The sequence below is a fragment of the Phalacrocorax carbo genome, chromosome 17, assembly GCF_963921805.1.
Source record: "Phalacrocorax carbo chromosome 17, bPhaCar2.1, whole genome shotgun sequence".
Lineage (NCBI taxonomy): Eukaryota > Metazoa > Chordata > Aves > Suliformes > Phalacrocoracidae > Phalacrocorax > Phalacrocorax carbo.
Genome location: NC_087529.1, coordinates 12,662,460 through 12,681,694, shown reverse-complemented (window position 1 = coordinate 12,681,694; position 19,235 = coordinate 12,662,460). Strand labels below are relative to the sequence as shown.

The following is a 19,235-nucleotide window of genomic DNA, read 5'->3' as shown; positions in this document are numbered from 1 at the left end:
TTGCGTTATTCTTCAGACACTGGGATTTGTGAGATTTTTTTGCAACTGTTGCGACCAGTTCTGGTTTTGATTATCCTGATTAATTTTGCACCAATAATACATGTTGTCATCTCACTCCACACACTTCCAGTCCCCAGATAATTTCTTAATAAATGAATAGATCTGTTTTATGGGTCTCTCTGGGATTGCAATAGGAAGTTGCTTTTATTATGAAAACAGATTGTTTATCTTTGTTTCCTGCCTTTTTCCCCCATCTCCTTCATAATGAAAAACAATGCAAACAATTCACTTCACCTTTCTGTTACGACCTGTCTCTGCCGAGTATGCTTTTTGTTCTGTGGCCATCCATCAGCCACCCCACCTCCCTGGCAAACTTCCTTCCCCTAATCCTTCTGAAGAGGTTTTATTGTTACCTCTCATGTCTCTAGCAAGTTGCTGCTCAAAACCCCTTTTGGCTTGCCGTATTGTTCCTCTCCATGCAGTTTGTCATGTTCAGGGATCTATTTCCTCTCCTAAGCATGATTTGTGCTTTTTGAGAAATGCCTTTAACTCTTCCGTTCTGCTGTGTAGCTGTACAAACTTTCTTCCTTTTAACTCTGGCTGGTTTGGCACTGTATGTTTATTCCAGGCCTGTAATGCAACTTTAAAACAGTTATTTTACTCTTTTAACTGCTTGCTTTAATTTTTTTTTCAAGCAGCTTTTTAATTTACTTTCAATTTTTAAAGTCATATAAGCAAAGTTTATCTCTTGGATAGGTTGTAGGCACCTCTGAGCCAAACTGAGAGTTGCTTTTCTGCTTCTAGCGTCAATTATTTTAGCTCCAATAGTTATTTATTATGTCCAAAAGTTATTTTAGAGGTCACGCCTCAAGTGAGTTATGCTAGATGCAGTCTGCCCACCGTGTGTCCTGGCATCAGAGAGCCCCACCAGCCTCTTTCCAACAAAACACGAGTGACAGCTGTATTGATATCCCCACCCAAATGGGCATCCCCATGCTCTGACTTCCAGCAGCGGCAAAAATATGGAAGTCAGCCGCTCTGAACCGTGCTCTACCCTCCTGCCTGCTTTGGGTGTGCTGACAACTCGGCAACAAGCGTAGCTGGCTTCCACTTCGCAAAACGCCGCAGTTCCCATTGGAGGTTGCTTATAGACCCTCTTCAGCCCGTGGCCAGCAGAAGGCAGGGCCATAGGGAGGGATGTGGATCCCAGCCCTTTGCCCCACCCCTGTGTACCATTTTGAAACAAAGCAAGACCTATTATTTTCCTACCTAAGCCACATCTCCAGAAAGCCATAGGACTGTTTAGAGGTAGGATCCACCTCACTGAATGATGTCGTAGTATTAACATCAATGTTTCTATGGACAATTAAAAAACCCTTTCTTTTTGAAGATGCTGCTGAATTGCTATGGCAATGGTCCTATGGGCAGGCCTAAATTAAGTAATAATTGAAATGTTTGAAGGAAAATTATTATGGTTATTGGGGTCAGCCTTAAAAATGTTTTGCTAATAACCCGCAGAAAAATTTTGATAAAAATTGCAGTGCTGTGTGAGAGACGGCCGGGTTTTATTTCGAAGTAAGGAAATAGAACAGGAGAGAGGGGGAGAACACACAAGAGCACAGTTAATAAGGTGTATAAACAAATGAAAACTTTTGCAGAGTGATATTACATGAAGTAAAACTTCAGAGTTTAAAAATGGAACATGTTTTTTTTTTACCCCAAAAAGCCCAGAATGCTTGAAAGCACAAAGGACATTTGACTATAATATACATCCCGTGCTTTATGGAGTATTTATTTAACATATGGAGGTTGGGGAAATGAAGCACCTTTTGATAAGCAATGACTCAGTGTTGCTGAAAAACAACATAAGCATAGAAAAAGTTGTTTTACAGAGCTCAAGATCTGCTAGCAGAGTCCTGATTCAGAAAAACATGCAACTTCAAGTGAAGAAACTTAAATCAATAGCACTTGAGCACATGTGGAAGTTAAGTAAATGCGCTGGTGTTTTTATAAATCCTCACATTTACTTTCATGAGCCAGGGCAAAGCTGCGTGTGTGGATGTAGCGGATCAGGGCAGTTGTCTCTGCTTTGCAGCTGATTTCAGCAGGAGCACCAACTGCTTCGTGCTGTAACACACACTAGCTTACTCCCACCGCGGCATAGAGCAGCTTTCAGAGGGGCACTATTTAAGGTGCCAGAACAGATGACAAGGTTTTTGGGTCCAGCATCTAAACCCCAGCCCCACTGCATTTCTCAATACTGGGATCAAGCCTTAATTCTGTCAGAACCCTGAGGGCACTAGCTAAGCAGCCTCACCTGGGTCCCACCCACAGCCCAGCCCATGGTCCAGGAGCCCATTAAGCTCAGCCCTGGACCTTTAGATCCTGTTTGGACTGTAAGTGTACCTGTGTCTGCCTTCTGGAAGGATCTCAGACCTATACTGCAGGTAGCTTTTCTCCTACCCTGTCTCCTGGATGGCCTCTGGACCTACGCTGTAGCTCTGTTTTCAGCCCCATCTGCTTCTGACTGAGCTCTGGGGATGGACCTTGGACCTAATTTCTCACCTTATCTGGGACTGTTGCTGTACCCAGTTACCAGCACTCAACTCTGATCCTGTAGGACCTCTGTTGGAGAGGGCGCTTCCTGCCCTAGGGACCCCCTTGGCTTCTGGTCCTGTTTTTCCCACCATGGAGCAGAGCCATCTCTGCTACTCCCTTACAAGCCTGGTCTTGACCAGACATTTCATCTCTGAATCTCTCCTGCTGAGTAGGTGCCAGCTTATGTAGTAGTGGTGTGGGCTGGGGTTGAGTTTGGCTTCGCAGCCTGCATGACTGGGAGCTAATTCTATGGAAGTCAGGAGTAGGATGTGAAAATGCTTTTGGAGAGGCCTCCGAAGCTGGACAGATGAGCATATCTGTGTGCTCAGATAATTGCTGAACACCATCCAATTAAGCCTGGACATTTCTTATACGTCAAGGTCTTGATTTGTGCAATCCTTGGTTGACAGAGCTCTGAGTTCAAAATAACTATTTGCTGTTCTACAGTTATTTAATTGGCTTTCCAGCCTAGTCATCCTTATAAACGACTACTGAAGCTGTGCTGAGATCCGGCCGTGCCAGATTTTGACCCTTCTCTTTGGTTCCCTCACTGCTGCCTGCACTCCTGGTTGGGTCTTTGAGGATGGGAGCCCCTTGCTCTGCACAAGGTGATTCCACCTTCGCAGCAGAAGCGTCTCTGGCGAATTAGCTGCAGCACACAGCAATTATGTTACGGAAGTTGGGTGAAACGGAGCAGTAATAATTTGCAAGTTCTGCCAACAAAATCCCTTTCATTTTTGTTGTTGTTTTTTTCCCTCCCCATACCTTGGCAAGACTCTTTCCTGTTTTTCTTTCATTACATGGCAAATGCACAATAAGAACAGGAGGTCATTTACTCCAAATCCTCGATTTATAATTTTTCTGACATTGCCAGTTGCTTTTTCTAAAGACTGTGAACAATGTGCAAAGTCCTTGTTGTGTAACACTCACAATTAGATGCTTTCTAAATTTCCAAGAGCTTTTGAGTACTCAGCACACTCCTTCCCTAATATCCTGTGGCTCCGTATTTATGCTAATAAACAGAGTTGCGTCCCATTGACCCCAGAACTGCTGCCCTGCAGGTTTGGTTGGAGGTTAGGCAAAAAAGGAGCTGCTGGAAGGGAAGATCCTGTGCAAGAATCCCACAGTGTCTGGATTCATAGAGAAATAATATTTTTGTCAAAGTTCTTCCAGAAAAGCTTACAGAATCGGCCCAGGTACAGAGAAAGGAATAAGAAATGATTGTTGCAGATCCATATGGTTAGATAAGCACGTCCTGGTGGACAAGAAAAATATGAAGTGCTGCCTGCGAAAGTAAAAATGAGTGAACTTTTGGCTGGGTGGGGATGAAAAAGGCAGCTACAGGGAGCAAAAATAAAATCTCAGTCATGTTATGATGAAGCTAACAGCTCTTTGCCAAAATGGTAGCTTCTGCTTTTGGTCTGAAAGCATAGTTTTGGATCACGTGAAGCAGTTTTTTAAATTTGGTGAATTGAGAATTAGAGGAATGGTCAGTGGGTAGAGTGGAGAGCTGAGCAACCCACATCTCTGGGAGCAAACAAGCCAGCAAGGTCTGCTGGAGATGCCTGAATTGGCCACAAACCCAACCCCGCTTCAGGCTGCAGTGTGGGTCCTGTCTATGACCCCCTTCCCCCAGCTCTCCTGGGGCATAGTAGATGTTTTGTGGTTCTTGACCACATAAAGATTGTGATTTGCACTCTCTAGGGTCAGAGAAGCATGCCAGTCTTTGATCCACCAGTGAGTCAGAAGGTGGGATGAGTTGGCTGAAAGCATCTTTCTACTCAGTTTGAAAGAAGGTGTTGAGCCAAGGACTTTTGCTTCCCAGTGGAGTTGCCTCCAAGCTTGTATCATGTCTTTGGGTGGGTTTCCCTTAAGTTCTCCTGCTTTACACTGTATAAATAATTGTGTATTCACTGGAAATGCAGAAATAACAATCTACTGTCTGGTTGTTTTTTCCTGGTAAGACAAGATGTATAAGCTCTACTCTCTGTCTTGGTGAGTTTTTAAGCATTTCTTATAACTGGAGCTAGACCAGCTCCTGATTTCTGATAGCTGGATGTTTGGGCCATGCACTTTGCTGTTCTGAATCTGGCCGACTGAGTTCTCGGGCATGGGTCACCTGCTTCTCACCTGAGCATCTGAAACCAGTGGGGCTCACAGCTGAACAGATCGTCGCAGCCACCTCCTCCCTGCAGCGACCAGTGGTGTCTGGAGAACTTAGCCTTTCTTGTCAAATGTTCTTGACCTTTATTAAGTGCCAAAAAATGGAGTGTTTTGCATTAGTCACCACCTTTTGTCAGGCATGTGTTTTATTCATTGGCTTAAAGCCACACATGGATTTGAGATTGGATCAAGCTGAACTTCAGGTTCTGCTTGAGAAGATCAAGAGAATTAGATCATTTGCATGACCCTATATTGTCATTGATGCTTAGATGAGCTGGAGATGGCAAGGGCTGAGGGGCTTTGCCTTTGCCATTGCCTGATACGACATATGAGCAGTGGGTTGTGCGTTTTGGGAGCAGCCATGTACACACACGTTTGCCTCAGCCACAGCCTCACCATTACCAAGGCTATCACCCAGCCTGAATCCTACCTGAAAATATTGTCATCATAAGGCATTTATTACTGAGCGGAGAGATATGCCCATGGTGATGTACTTCCATCCCACCAGGAACAGAGCAGCCCAAGCTATAAACAACCTTCTTGCTACTCCAGGAGCCAAGTGCCTTTCTTCAGCCTGTTCTTCAACTTAGAGGGCAACATATGCATTAAGAAAAAAATCTGTACATTAAAGAGCTTGTAAACCATGCTAGTCATCTTGGGTGTTACTGAGTGCCCTGTGAATGGAAGGGCTTCGTGTATGAAAGGGATGATGACGCACTATCTCGGTACCCTCCTGTCTGCATTCTTGCAACCCGCTCTCAGATCTGTGATCCTCTCTCCTCTCCTCTGCCTCCACCCATGAAATGTGCGTTCACTGGAATGAGAAATGAGATGTGAAATGAAAAAAGTATGGAGGAAAATCTGGAAATCCAGATGTCTCAGTATCAGAGAGACAGACTAAGCAGTGTCCTTCATGGCTTATAACGAGGAGCGTTGGAGTGTCTGAAAGCCCTGACCGCCAGCCAGCCATTGTACCTGCTCTCACCTACTTCTCTGAGAGGTGAAGTCTGGAGCAGCTGCTGATTTTCATTTTAAGTCTTAGGGTTTGAGCTATTAATAAGCCTGGAAAATAACCACATGTTCTCTGAATTATGTAGCAGATGTTAAATTCCCCAAGATGAAGAGGTGTCAGCCTGATGGAAGAAGTGATGTGAGGACCTTTCTTTTTCCTTTGAGCTGGGTTTCTCCTCTTACTAGTGAAATTGGTTATCTGCTGGTGGAGATAAAAAAGAAAATCAGTATCACCCCTTGAGTTTTGACCCAACTGCACTGTTCCCCTCCTCTTCGCTTTGCGCCCGTGTTTATGCTTTTCTTACCTTTCTCCAGCATCAGATTTTGAAGACAAGTGCCATCCAAAATGAAGCCCCATTGAAAGAATGTGTTGTGATGAAGAGCTGTTGAATGAGTCACTGCGCTCGTGCTGGCAAAGCAGGCTGCAGCGCGGGCCAGATCCTTACGCTTGGCACGAGAGAGCGAGAAGCAAAAGAGGAAAGTAAACTTAGGGCCAGGAGCACTGCAGTGCTTGGCCAGCCAGGGAGGCTGGGTTGCAAACGCTTTCCCACTTAACCATTTCAGTGACGCAGCCACCACCAAGACATAGATATGTTCGCAGCCTCGTTGGGACGGTGGGAGATGGGCTGAAGGCGAATACAGAGGAGGCTTTGTAGGCAAAAAGGGTTTAATTTCTGTCCTCTTTTCAACAACCATTTTTTCCTTTTAAGGTTCTCTTCTTCCTAATCCTCCTCTGTCCCAGAGTAAGCACTGGCAGCTCCACGTGGGGAAAGGTCCTCAGCAGCTCAGGATGGCCTTTAACCAGGATGGCTCTCTTCCTAGGATCCCTGCCTTATGCCTCTTGGTGGTGCCTTGCATAAAGCTGGAGGGAAGCCGCCATCTTCCCAAGGGAGCAGTCTCCCAGGGGAGCAGTTCCTTGGGAGGGACATGCATAAATGTAGACTGAAGATGCTGGGACCCAAGGATACCACATTTTCTGTGGGTGTAGATACACAGAGAGACTAATATATCAGCCTCTGCGCTAATAGACATGCCTGCAGTCTTGGCTGTGACCCTGCTGGCTGATCTCTCTGCGGGGTGACTTTGCTCAGACATTTATTTCTGAGATCTTCTTTAGCATCTCCTGTTACGCACCCGCCAGCATGACAACTCCAAGCGTTTGTTCCAATACGTGCTCTTTCCTCCTGGGGATGCTTCTGGGGAAACATAGCCTGAGTCAGAAGAGGCTCATGGGGGAAAGTCCTGCTGGAGGTGTGAGCTCTGTTCTTCTACCACCACCATTACTGCGATTGTAGAGAGTGGCCCTCCTGGATTTCTCCCTCTTTTTTCCTCATCTCGTACCAGGGAGTTGAAGAAATTGCTGAAAGTGAGTTCCTGCTATGTGTGAAATTTAGCAGGACGGTGAATGTAACAGGAATGTCCCAAGTACCAGGGTCTAATCTGGACAACAGACTAACTGGCACAAGTCAGGGTCGTCCCCACCAAGAATCCTGCTAGAATTGGGTGTCAGCCACTTTAAGGAAGTAAAAAAGAAGATGTGGAGACCAAGGGACCAGATTTTGAGTGGTTTCACCGTTTTTCCACAGTTCCCCTTAGCTCGTCCTTTAGGAGCAGTTGACAGTCTTGCACTCTGTGTTATTCACTGCTCGCTACTGATTAATGGGCTTCTAATATCATTACTTATTTCATTATCCAACCAATCTGGAAGATCAGCCATTATCTAGAAAAAAAAAAGACAATTTCTTACCGTCATTTATGGTTGGCTAGCCGGGCAAGGTGCAAGGTTCACATTTAAGAATAAGAGCAAGACACTACTAGCAAGGAAATGTGCAGTGAAAGCCATCTGTAAATTCACATCATCCAGACAAAGAGTGGAGTCTGGCTATCAGAGGTCGCAAAACACAGTATTGATAAGTGAGGTGGTCCAGAAAATGTAAGGACTGCATCGAAAGCCCAAGCAGAGCCTCACAGAGTTGGTAATAACAGTGGTAGTAGTAGTAATAATAATGACAATAATACACCTTGGAGGTCTGGTCCAGGGTCAGTCCTCAAGCGCGCCAAGTGCTGTGCAATTGCAGATAAAATGGCAAATAAGTTCTTACTTCAAAGCACTTAAAAACCACGTGGAAGGAGAGCACGGCCAGAGGGCTAGCGACAGATGGGCAGGGGAGAAGAGAGAGGTAGCGGTGGCTGGCACAAGGAAGGTACATCTCAGGGCACCAGCAGGCTCATGGCTGTAACGGAGGTGGCTGCGGGAAAGATAACAAGGGGCATATGTGGATCGTTTGGGGGCGCTTGCCCAGGTGCAAGGGCCAGACCAGGGAAAGGAATAAAGTGCTTGTTCAAAAGTGTAACGAGAGCCTGATAGTGGCTGACATTGCAGGGTGGTTGAAGGCATGGGTCGATGTCCCAGCAGGAATTGGAGATGGTGGATCAACCAGGCGCAAGCCATGAAGTGTCCTTGCAGTGGAGACACTGGCTTGTCTTGGATGCAGAAGAGAAGGGGGAGTGTGGGGAGGTATCTCTGCAGTGGTGGGGAACGAGAGTTGCAGCTGTCTTTTGAACGGCAATGCTGCAGCCGGTGGCGTGTGGTGATGGACAGGAGCTTCGTGACGTGGTGCACCAGGTGTTGGTCAGACCTGTGTGTCACAACTGGGGAAGAGCTGCTTGCTGAAAATGATACCTTGCCTGGGGTCTCGGAGGTCAGGGGTACCCAGCGCAGGTGGGTGCCCTGCAGAGACACCTGCACGGCTCTTGGCAAGCACGCGGGCGGCCCTGGCTCCTCCTCTTGTGCGGGGGTGCCTGCACCCTCATCCCTGCAACACAGAGCGCCAGGCTGTACCCCGCTCACTCCTAGGAAAGGCAACAATATCTCCACGGGAGGGAGGCACTCATTTGACTGCGTGCAGGGGTCCGTGCTAATGTGCTCCAGGCTGGCACTGGTGGGAGCGGACATGGGGCATAGCTCACTGCTGGGAGGACTCGTGGCGTCGTGTGTCCACGCTCCGAGGTGCGGTGCAGGCATCTGCCCAGCGCTTCCGAGGAGATGCCTGCAGACGCTGCAGGTCTGCTCTCTCATGACTACTGGGCTGCATCTGAAGCCAGCCGTGGATGCTTCATTTGAGCTGTGCCAACTCTGCATTGCAAAACATATGAGCAAATCACTGTTGCCCCCTGGAAGGAGCAGGGCCGCGTCCCAGAGCACACTATTCCCATGGCATTTAACATTCTCTGCAAAACCAGCTTTTATTTAGAACTGAACATCTGTTCCAGATGTGGTTATTCACTGCCTGTGTCGCTGTGCTCCTGCCATTGTTGTCCTGCTACACAGTAAAAGGCTGGCATGAATTATTGAAAGATTGAGTTTAAATAAATGATAAACTGGTACTGTGTGTGCAGTTAAGTTTCTGTCCACTCCTTACAGAGTCACACTGCCGGCTTTGATGTCCCCATGATGAGCTCGCACACCTCCCAGAACCTGCCGTCTCATCTGCCTGATGGGGCTGATTGAAGAGCATGGAGAGGGGCAGCCCAAGCATGAAGGTGGCCAAGGGGACGAGTCTCCTGGGGAGAAGGAGGAGCCACGGCAAAGAAGCAGGCAACCAGAGTTTCCCTCCTGGCAAGTGTCTTTCTCATCTCAAAGCGTTCCTCGCGAGGGACAGGCTGGCACAGGGTGGGTTGCTTGCTGAGGGCGATCGGTGTGCTGGAGGCTGGGGTGGAGGGATGCTGCCGGCTCCCAGAGGTGGGCAGCGGGGACAGCGCTGGGGACCAGCAGTAGGTGTTTCTGTTGGGAATCTTATAATGTAAAGGATCCTTAGTTAAAGTCCTGGGGTGAAACCTCATCCCAGGGAAATATCTTGTGGGACTGTGCTGGACACAAATGTAGCCAGCATCTACGTGCACATGATATGAGGGCAAGGGGCGCTCTGGGTTTGAGCCCACCGTGAGTCTAAACCAGCCAAACCCTCCTTTTTCGTTGGCTCTCGGCTGGGAAGTCCGAATGGATTTTTAGAAGCCTGGCAGTCTTGGAAATTGATTTTTTTTTTTTCTTCACCATTTTGAAAAATGGCTTGACTCACAGTTGCATGAGGCTGTAGGGATTCACAGAAGACCATCTGTTTCAGCTGTTAGCAGTCATTAATTTTTTTCATTTTTTTTGCTACTTTTGAGATACTTTGGGAAAAAAATATGTTCTTGACGGCATTGGAGGACTTCAAAGTTGCTTACATATTTTTTTTTTCTTAGAGAAACAATATACAGTGGATGCAGATGTTATAAAAGAAGCTTTTATTGTGCCTTCTAAATGGGGAATTTGTCTCCTGTGCACACGCAGGAGGACGCAGTGTATTGTTTATCTCCTTTCCACCATGCTTTTGGCTAATACCTGCCTTGCTACTCTACTGCAATACATCTACCAAGGAGTTTTTTCTGGGTTAACTGTAATGCAGAAATGCTTTCATTAAAAAAAAAAAAATATAGTGAGTTTTTCTTTTAAGCCACTACATTTCTGGAGCTAAGTACTTACTGAATAAATCAGCCTTATTGTCTCCACTTATTCTACCCAGAAACTGGAAAATTACTCAACTCCTTAACAGGTGTTCACAGCTGATGGCTCAGATTTGTGGATTCCGTGCTGGGGCATATGGCATGATAAATAATAGAACAGACTAATCCTATTGACACTGTCCCCCCTTCGGCCAGCGCACATTTATCCTTGTGCCTCGCTCTTGCCGCGCGACAGCCCGTTCCCTGAGCCAGCTCCTCTCAGAGGTGCTGCTCCCGAACCACTGACCGATGAGTTTGGCTCATCAATGTTTGAGCAAAGCGTCGTAGTGTTGTTTTCGCAGGGACCTCAGCTCAGTGTGGCGGGCAGGTGTCCACCGTGGGTTTGCTCCCCGCCTGCTTCATTAGTTTGCTCAGCCCGTGCTCGTGATGGCACATCAGCCTGGGGTTTGCCCAGGAGCCTTTCCCTGTTGCTTGTGTGGAGTTTTAGACTCAGCAAAAAAAAAGGGTGCTGGGAAATGGCGAAGGCTGGTACCACGGGGGAGGATGCAGTATCTTGCATGGGAATGTGTGATGGGGAGATGGTGGCAGCTCCTCCAGAGGATGCTGAGTCCTGGCTTCGTGCAAACGTGAAGCTGTGGCCTCGCAATCGGCAGAGCGGAGAGCTCTGCACTGGGCTAATGGTTGTACTGGTTTGCGTCATGCATCCCTGAAAGGAAAACCTGTCGATAGGATGTAAAACATGAGCCGTGAACCCCCAAGCCTACCCTTGAGTCTTAGGACGTGGGAGAGTATCTTAGAGCTGCCTGTGACAGCCAGAGAGCCGTGGAGTATTTTCAACTGTCCATTAGGACTGCGGCTTTCAGCAAAATTACAAATGTGTCCTGGAAAATGCTCCTTCAAGCTGGCCAAAGAAACATTATCATTTCCGTGTGTGGAAGCTCCTTCTCCTGGCAGCTGGCGTGGGGCAACGCTGCGGCCGAACCCAGCATGTGCCACTCCTGGAGCGAGCTGGCACGAGGGACACTGTGGGGAGGGTGGCTCCTCCTGTCCCGCTGCCTGCTTCAGGGTGGCACGTGCTGGTAAAAACCCAAATATCTCTATAGTGTGAAGCAAAGGGTCCATCGGACGCGTCCCGAGAGCTCAGCGACAGGTCTATCCGCTCCCACGTGCATTTTTGGGTATGGCCTGGGTCCACCTCTTGTCGTTTGTGCGCAGAGGAGGAGGAATCGTCCCACCCCCGTGTCTCTTGCTGGGCAAGGCGTGTGCCCCGAGCAGCCAGCGCACCGTAGTGCCTGCCGCGAGCTCGCCGGCGGAAGGTGGAGGAATGCACATCTGGAGGCTCGGAGACGTTTGGTGCCTGTGTGCTTTTCATTTGGAGGCCTTTCTGTTGTTGATTGACTTAATTAAAATCTAAAAAAAATGAGAAGCAGGCAGGATTTGGCTCTTTTTTTTTTTTTTTTTTAATGAGATGCCTGGCTTTGAGGGCTACAGAGCCAATTTTCATTTTGAAATTTCCTTTAATTTTTTTCCTAAAGTTCCCCCAAAAATTTTCAGCTGCAAACTGAAAAGAGGTGTTAGACTTTGCAAAACAGAAGATGCTTTTTAAGCCAGTTTATAGATTTGGGGTTGGTTTGGGTTTGGTTTACAAAGTCAATTCTCTGGAAAAAAATTTAATATTTCATTTATTTTCCAAACAAAAGCATTGCTTTTTTCAAAATTAACTGAATGCTCCAAGGTACCTAAAATACCCCTTATACTTTTTTTTTTTGCCCCGGCATGAAGAAATGTGGGCTGCCGCTTGGCTGTGGGATGCTCTCCCCCTTCACCCTACCTGCTGAAAGCCTGCTCCGTGGTGCAGAGGCTTTCTGGGGCATGGCTTGAGATCTGCAGGTTTTGATGAAGAGGGAGGAAGATGACTTGTGATCCTGGGGCCCCTTTTTGTTCTTCGTGCCCCAACATGTGTCTGCTTTTGCTTGCAGCCATCCTCTTCCTCCCTCTGACAGGTCAGACCTCAGTGCGTCCCTGAGAGACCCCACTTGTGGCACAGGGCACAGCCCTTCTTGGCTTGCCTGAAAATCACTGCCTGGATCCCGAGCGAGATGTAGAAGTAAGAAAAAAGGAAAAAAAATATCTCCCTGTCAGGAAATTTGCCTATTAACACCCCAGACACCAAAGTCTCAATGGAGCTTTTCCCCTCTGAACCAGCTAAAATGTCTCTCACTGATGGGAAGTCTAAAAATAAGCACATTCTCCACAAACAGCTTAAAGATGTTGAAAATGAAAAGCAACAAAGGATGTAGAATGTATGAGTCACTAAATTACAGGGCTATCTTTCTAAGAGCAAAACAAAACAAAACAAAAAACCCCAAACCCTCCCTGCTGAAATTCATTGTGAGTTTTCTGAGTTTGGTTTGAGGCTGTTTGCCCCGCAGTGCCTGCGCGGAGAGTCATCTTATTTTTGTGGGTTAGCGAAGGGCTAAAACCTTATCCATTTTTATTACATAGTGTGCCAGAGCTGCTCGGTATAAATAATAAGAGTAAAACCAGTCTGCTCAGCAGCATGAACAGGAGGTGCTTTTCTCTCGCACATGGGCATTTCTCTTGATTTTTTTGAGATAACCCCCCTTGCGTGCGCTCGCTGGATGTCAGGCTTTCCTGTGGGGAAGAGTGTAAGCGTATATTCATCTCGACAGCGTGTTCTTCTGGCCCCGGCTAAGCCACAAGTGTCTGGACTCTCGGTTGGGAGCAAGCAGATTTCTGTGGGTGTAATTGCATTTGTCTATAGCTTTAGTTTGTTGAGATAATGTAATTAAAAGGAGTTCTCGGGTTTTTTTGTTTGGGTTTTCTTTTTTTTCCCTCCCTGAAGGCCTCGTTTCGTGATGAGCTCCACTAGGGTGGACTCTGTTGCAAAACTGAAGCTTTTTTAGTATTTGCAGATGAGCTTGAATCAAAATCTTGGCGTTTGAGGCAGCAGGAAAGGGGATGGACTCGTGCCAAACCTATGCCTACATCTGATGTTTGTAGCCAGCCCCAATCTCTCTAATAGGCTGAAATGAAACCTTGGATCCAAGCAGATGGTAGGGCTGGAGATGTGAATCTGCCAGTGCTGCCGCATCCCAGACCTGCTGTTAGGGTGTGCCATACCCTCACCGGGGTCTGAAGGAGCTGGAGGCTGCCCCTTTCTACCCATCATCGTCAGCAACTTCATCCCTCTTCTTCGCTGTGGCGGGGGGAGGTAGGGCAGCAGCACCCGCTGCATGGGAGCCCTTCCCTGAGCCCATCGCAGTCCCTGACTGCCTCACTCAGGGCCCAAAAAACCCATCAATCAATAAATCAGATGCTTGAGTTGGCAGGTTCAATACAGGCTGTACACAACGATCATAAATCCTGGAGCGGAGCTTGCTCAGCCATGATTTAATCTAGATATTTAGTTCTGAAATGCGCTAATTAAACTTCAGAATAAAGCATGCAGTGCAAAAGCGAGATGAATAAAAAGTGAAAAGAAAAGTTTCTCCTAGAACAATTAACCATAGTTAAAACATGAAAATCCAGGCTAGGGAGCAATTGTACACCTTCCGCAAAGTGTTTCATCAGAAATAATGGGATGAAATTAAGCACTACAAAAACGTAGGCTGGAAGTTGAAAAACTTATCCCACTCATGAGACCCATTAGACTGTGAAACGTTCCTGAAGCCTCCCCAGGGAGCGGTCAGATGTGTATTTCTCAAGACTTTTAAAACTGGACTGGACAGAAACCCCCTCCCCAAAAGTGAGGGGAATAACTACAGACCTCTGCACCTCAAGGGCCTTACAGATCTTTTTGAATTTTAATTTCAGTGGGTCATCCCTAACCAAGCAAAACTATTTCATTTCAATAGAGGACTTTCTTATCTGAGGGACCTCTGAGTTTGACCCTGCAGGCCTTACGTCTAGATATTTTTAAGACACCAGCCTCTTCTAAAATCATACACTGGCTTGCCCTGCCTCCCCTTGGACATCGCATTTATTGCTGCCATATTTACCGTGTGTTCACCCGATGCTTTGGCCACAGTTTTCCTTGGTCTCAAAAAAGGCACCTGAAAAGAAACGGAGACCTCACCCTTCCTCCGCAGCCGTGGGTTTGCTGAGCATCTCCCTGCGAGCTGGGTGGTACCCAAAGGTAATCACACTGACTGGTGTACAACAGCTTGATAGCAAATTACATCAAGCGATAATCCACTTGTTATTAGAGTGGCAGATCCGCGCTGACAGTGGCAACCATCACTGGTCCCCGACAGGCAGCCAGGCAGGTCTCTGACAACAACCTTCCCTGCCTCGCATAATTTTTCAGCGCGTTGCTCTGTCACATTAGTATTATATTGTCTCTCACCGTATCATTTTCAGGAGCACAACGCGAATGTCACAGTGCTGATTTCTGAGGCAGCCCTCTCATCCTGGAGAGCACGCCCTGCCATCGCCGCCCCCCGGCCGCGGGGAGCTGCCGGCCCCGCGAGCTGCCTGCCACTGAGGACACCCTCTTAAAAACAAAGGGTTTGACGTGATCAGCTCTGCGTTTTAACAAAGAGAAAGAGCAAAGGGCCACTGGCTGGTCTCATTTATGCGGACACAAGTTTGGAGATATTCTGAATGTATTTAGGGATTAATGAGAACTTGGTCCTTTAACAATTTTTAATAATAAATATATAAGGCTAATGGATTTTCCAGCTACTGTGTTCAGCCATGAAGGTTGGAACCCTTTTTGGCTAATGTCTTCCAGAGCTGAAGGAACGGAAATTAGCTAAAGGCAGGGAATAATGTTGTGCAAATGAGGGGCTTTGCCCTGACTTTACTCACGTGAGCAGGCCGGATGAAGCTGGGGGAGTCGCAGGTGAAAGTTTCCTTATGCATCAAGAAAAAAAGAAATGAAAAGTAAAAGGATGTGAAGAGCTTGGTCTGAGCCTCACCCTGGTGAAAGAGCGTTCAGTCCCACCATTCACCTGCCACTGGTGGTGCTGAGGGCCACGTTGCTGGAGCAGGAATTATCTTCTCACTGGACATCAGAATGCCAATAACTTAATAAAAACGGTAAAATTGCAGGATGTAGCTGGGCCCACACAACCCTGATGGTTTACAAGGGACTTGGACCATGGCTAAATTCCTGCATCTCTGTCCAGGCCCAGGATCTGGTGAGGAGGCAGCGTGCGGGCACTGGGCAAGGGCAGCGGGACGCAGAAATCCCATCTTTGGGCAGGACAGCTGAGCTGGTGAAGCAGAAATAGTTTAATATCAATGGAGATGGGATTTCTACTTTGCACAGGGAGCAGAGGAAGCACAAAGCCTTTTTCCCGTGGTTCCGGAGCTGGCGGTGGTGTTCCTTCTGATGCTAAAATCCCAGCATGTGGAACGGCATGATCCATGGGGCTGAAAGGAAGGTGACGGGAAGGATTTTACGTCGGAAGAGTACAACACAGGCAGGATGTGAATTAAACACCTTTGAGCTATAAAATCAACACTTACTCTGAAGGCTTTGTTCTATGCTTACACAGTTGGGGGAGTGTTGCTGTCGATGCTGGGTAGCTCTCCAGGCTGTCTTCCGGATCCAGCCGAGGCAGTTTGAGTTGAGTGTTGGGTTCCCACTAGAGACTCTCCTGCAGTTAGCTGCTTTCACCATCAGAACATCTCTCTGTGTATTTAGCCTGAATTGTCTTTAGCTAAATTTCACCCCAATGGAAGCACCCTGGTCCAGCTTTCCCCTGGTATGGCTTTGTTGGTGAGTTTGCAGAGACGGGGCGGTGATCCAAAGAGCATGTGCCTCTGGTGCATTTAGAAAGGGAACTGGAAAGCCAGACAAGCTCCACCGAGCTCTGGTAACCCACTGAGGATGACTGCAGTAAGGAAAGGTACCTCCTGGCTGAGCTGTGGCAGTAGTTCTAGCTCAGTTGAGAAGCCTGAGGAGATGCTCAGCAATCCTGGAGAAGTGCGCTCCTTCAAGGACTTGCTCTTTCACTCGGGAGAAGTCAGGACCCCCCCGGAGTTGCCAGCATCCGTGATTTGTGGCTACCTGCTCTGCTCCTCTGCCCTCCTCAGCATCGAGCAGCGGGCCGGGGAGGCTGCCTGGGCGGGGGCGCTGGGTCCGGGGACACCCGCACCTTTGTGCCCACAGGAGACATGTGCAGACATGCTTTCTTCTCCTCCATTGCTGTTTCTAAAAAAAGAACCGGCAGCTCGCCCCCCCCCCCCCCCCCCCCCCCCCCCGCTAAAAAGGGACCTGGAGAGCTTTCGGGGAGTGAACTTTCTAAGGGGCTCAGCCCCACATTAGTGATTCCTTTGGGGTCGTGGACTATTCGGGGTTGTGCTCTTTCCCAGCCGCCTCCGGGAGGGAGGAAAGGCGGGCGGGGGGAGCTGGCGGAGGATGGAGCAGCCGGAGGCAGCATCCCTCGGGGGGCTGGGGTTTTGGGGGTGGGGGGGGGGGCTGGCACCGAGGTGCCGGCGAGGAAGGGGTTACGGGGGGGGGCTGCCGCAAGGTGGCCGCGGCGGGGGTGTTCCCCGGGAGGCGCTGCGCCGCCGCCCTGGCCGGGGGTGCCGGGGGGGGCGCGGGGCGGCGCGGCGGGGCCGGGGGGCGGCCGGGGCCGGGGGCGCGGAGCCGCAGCGCGCTGCCGCGCCGCCCCGCACTCCGCGTTATTATTCAGCATTATCCAGCTTTATTGCATTTCCTTTTTTTTTTTTTTTTTAAATTTGATCGTATTTCTTTTATTTATCTTTTTTTCTGTGGTTTTTTTTTTTTTTTTAATTCCGCCATCCTCACCGCCCAGCTCTCTCTGCCTCCTCCCTCCATCCTCCTTTGGATAACTCGGCCAGGAGGGATCTGGAGGAGGAGGGGGGGCGGGGGGGGGGAAGAGGAGCCGAGCAAACCTGTGGCGGAGGAGCCGGCTGGTGGAGAGGTGAGTCGAGGAGCGGGTGAGACCCCGAAGGAGGATGAGGAGCACCGGTTGCCCCCCACCCGGGGAAGGGGGGGGGGGACCCCCTCGGGGTTGGGGGGCAGCCGCTGCTCCACGGGGAAACCCGCTTAGACGGGGCGGCGGCGGAGCGGTCCCCGCGACGCGCGGGGTCCGAGGACGGAGGTGCGGGGCTGGGGGGGCTCTGCGGGCGGGGATGCTCGCCCCACTCCGGCCGTCCCCACGCTGACTCGCGGGAGCACTTGGCACCCCGTCCCCTCGCATGTGTGGTTTGTCCACGGGTGGGTTTCCTCCCCGCCTCCCCCCCCGCCCCCCGCCTTGGCTGTGTGCGGTTGTGGGCACCCACACGCGTGTTTCTGGAGAGGGGCAAGCAAGTTGCCATGGAGCAGCGTAACATCACTTTTGCTGCCCAGAGAGCCCTTTTTCTTAATTTCTGGGCCCTCTCCCCGTTCATACCGTGGATGATGTAACAAGCGCTCGGTATCACTGTGGTGTCCTGCTCTTGTGGAGTTAGATAAGAATGAAGATCCCAGAGCAGAAGGAGCATCCACCATCTGTTTGAAGAGATGGGTCTTAACGAATCTGTCAAAATCGACAAATGTACGCGATGGAGGAATTTGGCCCCAAATACCTGCTGATGCCGCTGTCGGCAACCAAAAGACTCCCAAAGAGGGTCCTGCCTGTCGCCCACATGCCTACTAATAGATTTAATGTATTCAGCCCAGCCTCGTTTTATTTCAGATATAATTTCAATCACCAGATTTAATACATTATTTGCAGTGATTGCCTCCTGATTTACCCACTTGAACAGCAAAAGGAATGCATTAAGGAAGGCTGAGCTGCCGTGCTTTGCTGGTGTCCTGAATGTGAGCTGTTTCTCCCGTTACTCACCAGCAGCTCAGACCTTTTCCACCCACCAAGTTTCACTGTTTTCCACGTAGCAGCTGCATCCCCCTTAGTACACGCCGCGCTCCGTTGCACTAATTCACTGGGCGCCTTGCAAGCTTGTCTCAGCTCTTGGTGGCTTTGGAGTGTGTTGAAAGTCGTCGGGATGCAGATGGGCTCCGCCAGGAAATGATAGCGGGACGAGATCGGCTGTGGGAACGGCTTGCTGAGGTCTGGCTGGGCTGCGGTTGCCCGTAACTCTGCTGGAGGAGAGGTGTGTGATCCTGTCTCACTCGATGTGCTGGCTGGACTACAAGAGGATCTCCTCATTGCCTGGGAAATCGAATTTCCCCATTGTTCAGCTGTAAAATAGCTGCACAAGGCCGTGATTGGCAAAGGACTGGATCACCCAGGTTGCTTGCATCACGTAGGCAGCTGCCACCAAAATGACACACTTGATTGAAGGCCAAAAGAACCATATACGTAACTGCCTGTGATTAAGCTCCATATGATGCCTCAGAGCAAGTAAAAACCCCTCCTTCATCTCATCTTGTTTGTAACAAGACAACCGTTGCAGGGATATCATTTGGGTCATGTTGTGGCTTTTGGGGGATTTCTTAGTTTTGTTTTGGGTCTTGTGTTTTTGTTGGGGTTTTTTTTTTTTTGCTTCTGGCTGTAAACTTCCATGACCTGCAACAATCTGCCGTTGCACCCTCCCGCGCTGCCCCATGAGAGCCTGGTGCTGTAGGTGTGCTGGTAGCTGGGAATACAAATTTTATCAGGTAAGAGCTCCCAATGCCATTCTTGAACAAGGAATGTTCCAGCTGGCTTCTTCTGGGGAGGGAGAGGGTCTTTGCACGCATCCTTTCCCCGCTGGCATGCATGTGTGACGGTGCAACTGTTTATTTCTGGGAAGGATCTGACAGGGGAAGCTTCGCCATTTCAGTTTTCGAGTCTTTGTGGATGCTTAACTGTTTCCTCAGAGTATGCACTGTACCTGTAGATAAATCCTCTCTGCAGTGCACCTGTAGACACATACTCTGCCCTGGCTCCGGTGAGGCAGTTTGCGTATCTCCGGGCAGGCTCCCGATCGGGCGGTGAGGGATGGGGAGCGTGGTGGACCCGGGCCAAACCCTT

At 49.0% G+C, this 19,235-nt stretch overlaps 1 protein-coding gene across 3 annotated transcripts in view; it reads left to right on the top strand.

Annotated features, from left to right (window-relative positions):
• Positions 1 to 17,151: 17,151 nt before the first annotated feature.
• The window catches only part of CALN1 (calneuron 1), a 135,022-nt gene continuing 132,938 nt past the window's right edge, over positions 17,152 to 19,235 (top strand). Inside the window, exons 1-2 of one of the 3 annotated variants that reach the window (XM_064467880.1) lie at positions 17,152 to 17,198; positions 17,994 to 18,880. The gene's annotated coding sequence lies outside the window, so the exon portion shown is untranslated. Of the gene's footprint in view, positions 17,199 to 17,627; positions 18,881 to 19,235 lie in introns of those variants that run through there. The other 2 variants (XM_064467882.1, XM_064467881.1) reach the window with 2 other exon arrangements.